Source organism: Meles meles, unplaced genomic scaffold (assembly GCF_922984935.1).
Source record: "Meles meles unplaced genomic scaffold, mMelMel3.1 paternal haplotype, whole genome shotgun sequence".
NCBI lineage: Eukaryota > Metazoa > Chordata > Mammalia > Carnivora > Mustelidae > Meles > Meles meles.
The window spans coordinates 40,224-44,325 of NW_025721168.1; the positions used below are offsets into that span (position 1 = coordinate 40,224).

At 42.6% G+C, this 4,102-nt stretch overlaps 1 pseudogene; it reads right to left on the bottom strand.

Annotated features, from left to right (window-relative positions):
- Window positions 1-1,599: 1,599 nt before the first annotated feature.
- Window positions 1,600-2,558, bottom strand: LOC123936069 (annotated as a pseudogene).
- Between the last annotated feature and the right edge of the window lie 1,544 nt (window positions 2,559-4,102).

Below are 4,102 nucleotides of genomic sequence, written 5' to 3' on the forward strand. Positions count from 1 at the left end.
GTACATTATACGATTGAACACTTTTTTCCTTATTCTGTGTTGACCAGAAGTGTAGCTACCATTCTTTGCCAGAGACAATATTCCAATAACATTGACCATATCTCCTATGCTGTGCCTTTTATACCACGTGTCCATTCCATAATGGGAAGCCTGTGTTTCCCACTCCCCTTCACCCATTTCTCCCATGCCCCACTCTCTTCTCCTCTGAGAACTCCTTTAGCAGATCAGTTTGTTCTTTATATTTATACGTCTGATTCTGCTTTTTGTTTTGTTTTGTTTTTCATTTGTTTTGCTTTTCAGATTCCACATTGGAGTGAAATCCTATGGTATTTGTTTTTCTCTGTCTAACCAATTTCTGTTAAATTTATACCCTCTGTGTCCATCCATGTTCCAAATGGCAAGATGTCATCATTTTTGGGCTTAGTTATTTTCATATATCTATATCTATCTATCTATCTATCTATCTTCACCTATTCTTTATCCATTCATCTATTTGTTGTAATATATCACCTGCTCTTCATCCATTCATCTATTTGTTGTAGACAGTAGGAGTTATATTAATTTTTCAATCTGTCAAAAAACCCAAAAAGAAAAAGTATCACATTATACTCATATCTATGTATAGTGTGGACATATTCAGAGGACTGACATTAGGAAACCTTATTTCTCTTCAACCCCATGAGAAGTACATATGCCATAATAACACTTTTCAATAACAACCCATTAGCAGGCATACAGACATCATGATTTTACATTTCAATACATGAGAAAAAAGACATACTCCCAGCACTGTCTTTCCTCAAAACTTCTGCCTGTTTCCCACTCTAGTAGAGCAGGTCTTCACACATGCTTTGGATACTTCATCATTTAAACTACAACAGTGGCTATATTAGAAGTCCTGTCCTTTCCATGTCCAAACTTAAATGAGGAAGTAGAAATTATAATAACAAACAATGGCTTATCAATGCGTATAGTTAAGTTTACCTGCAAAGATGTGTAAAATATTGCATGAAAGTAAAAATTAACAAGGCTATCATAAAGCAGTCTTCTTTACATTACAGATCATAACAGACACTTAACACTGTCGTTAAGTTTTACAAATGAATTATTTATATTCAAATTACAGCAGTTCCCCAAATCTAAGGAAAAGAAAATGGGTTGAGAAAGTTTCAAAGACTTTCACACCCAAGCCCTGTGTCCTCCAGCTGCCACTGGCCACAGTGATGACATACCCTGTGTGTTGTTATAAGACACAATGTCCGAATAAGCCATGTTCTACTTTTATCTAATATTACCTGTTACAGACCAGTGAATTCTTTGAGATGAAAAACAATCCAAAAATTCAGGATACAGAGCACTTTGACAACATACAATATCTGAAATTGTTCAAAGCTCTGAAAACAGTCTTTTAATGGAAAACTGAATCTTTTTATGCTCAGTTTCAACCTTGCTGGGAAAAAAAAAAAATAACCATGACTAATCCCTGATACACATTGTTAACCATTTGTCTGTCTTCTGTCTTGGTCAGTGTTCATGATCTAGAGCCAGACCCAGAATATTTCTCCACATTTTCTCCAAGGGCTTCTTCAGGCACAGTGGTCATTCTGCTTCTCTCTCCTTCTGTCTGGCCCCTGTGGACATGAGTATCAGGACTTGCCTATTATCTGGCAGGGAAATCACACCCATGAGCTCTCTGTTTCAGTTGTGACCAGCAGCCCACAGATATCAGCCCACAGTAATCAGCCCAGGATCCACAGCTTACTACACTTCATGACACCCTCAAGACACTGTAAGTAGTGCTAAGGGCCTGGGTCACTGTGATATCTAGGTTACTCTATGTTTTCTCAGCAACAAGGTTACTTTACATCACACTTGGAATAAATGTCTACAGCTTCTCCTGACTCATGCACCACAGTGAAGGTTGGCAACCTTCTTTCTAAAAAGATGTTCAAGGCTTTCCTGATGGAAGTGTTCTGGTGGATGAAGGGATATAGAGGTGGGTCCCAAAATCAAGGGCATCTGGGTTCTGCTTCATGAAGGTAGACTTTGGTATATCAGACATAAAATGCTGGGAAACTTCAGAATTCTTTTGAGGGTAAGTATATAAAATGCATTCCCACTGATAGAATAACTGGCAAGGCATGGATTTTTTTTTTTTTTTAATCAGCAAGTGTACATCATAGAAAAGGCTTGGATCTGGAGCTATGTTAACTAAAGGCTTATGTATTTTGGGGGGCTAAGACTGCCTCCATGTTTCAATGTTATGTGCTTCTAATTCATAGATCTGTAGAAGGGGCAACTTATACTATCTCTGTGGTGTATTTATAAATGATGAAATCTCAGCATTTCTACAAAACTTTGTTTTGTACTCTCCTGCAATGGTGCTGCTGGAACAACATTGGATGCTAAGGCAAAGATGGCTCTCTAATTGGTAGTATCAGAGACAGCAAGTTTTCAAGGGGTTGGAATGGTGCAGTGATCCTTGTGTGACCTTGCGAAGTTCATGAAAACCAATTTTCTGAATCTTGTTCTTCTTCCAACTGAAATTTCTCCCACATGCTGACTTTGTGATCCAGGGCTGCAGTCTGCTGCTACCAAGAAGGAGGAGGACCAGGATCTGCCAGTACTTCTAGGCTCTTCTCTGCCCAGAGGTGTGTGGGAATCAGGGTCTGGGTGGGGGCTTTCTGGGGGTGTGGGTGGAGTGCAGAGCCACGGGGTGGTGGGAAGTTTGTGGGAGTGCTCTGGAGTGTGTGAGCATAGAGGTGCCAGAGAGGCCTTGGAGTGCATAGGCACCAGGTTATGGGCTGTGACTTTCTGGGAGGTGAAGGTGGGACTTTTGGCTAGGCAAGCGGGGAAGTGGTTGGCTGAAAGGCAGCCCTTATGCAAAAATCTCTGGGAGATACCTGGGTTGTTAACATAGCTTGGCTAGTGTAAGTCATGCTATAAGAAACATAGGGTCTTCACACAGAAGACATCCCGGCAGATTGGGTGAAGCTAAGAGCTAACTGCTGTCACAGGGCTCTTTTGCAGAGGGTGGCTGGAGTGGAGATGTATCAGGTGCTGAGGTTTTCTGGGATTGTCTTCATGAGGTGGGGTAGCCTGGCAGTACATCTGTAACTGCAGTGGGCATGGGCAGGAATGTCCCAAGGCTCTCTGAAGAGAGGACGCTTTGGGAGATAGCTATAGCTGGGGTGGATTTAGGATGGCGGTTGTTCTCTGTGCACAGTACCCACTAGTAAGATGGCTGAAACTCAAGTGGATGAAAGCTGGGATATCTTCAGCACTCTGAGTGTCCTGACAGAGTGTGAGCTATGGGATCCTGGGATTTCCACATAGGGTACTCCTTTTCAAGGCATCTGGAGGTCAAACATGACCCAGGATGTCACATACCCATATAACTAAGGGTGACCCATGCAAGATGGGAGCAGACCTGGAGTGTTCTTGGATGCTTAGCAACTGTGCCAACTCAGTATGATGTCTGGAGCTCTAGTGAATGCTGACAAGGAGCATCCCAGTGTGTGCCATGCTGGAGCTGCTTCTTGGCACAGCTGGGTTTGAGTGGGCTGGGGACCCTGGGATCAACGAGGTGGTACACCAGCGAGGATGCTCAGACCTTGCTTCTGTACATACTATCAAAGTGGAGCAGAATTTGAGCTTGCCTGTGACTTGACACAGAAGGAGATCCAACACCCCTCCTTCCCCATTGTGTTGGGGGGGGGGCTCTCAGGGAAGATCCTTCACATTCTAGTTGCTCTCTGAACTGTAGCTTGTTTTCTGTGTGCCAGTGCAGACACATTAGCTTACAGCCCACAGAACTATCCCTTCCACTGCAGTTGGCAGGCTGCTGAGGGGTGATTCCTGTGTTATGATGTCTCTGTCTCTGTTTTCTGCTGTGCAGAAGCTGTTCAGGCTGTTCTCGGTTCTTCTTCACGAGGATCTATAAATAGGTGTAGATTTGGTGTGTCTCTCGAGGAGGTGGGTTCAGTTCTCACCTTAGGTGGGATGAGTTAGGTCACCATCATGCACTCTTATATTTATAAACTTGCTCAAGTTTATTTCACTTCTCAGAAGCTTTATTTCCTATCTGTAGAATAGAATTTTT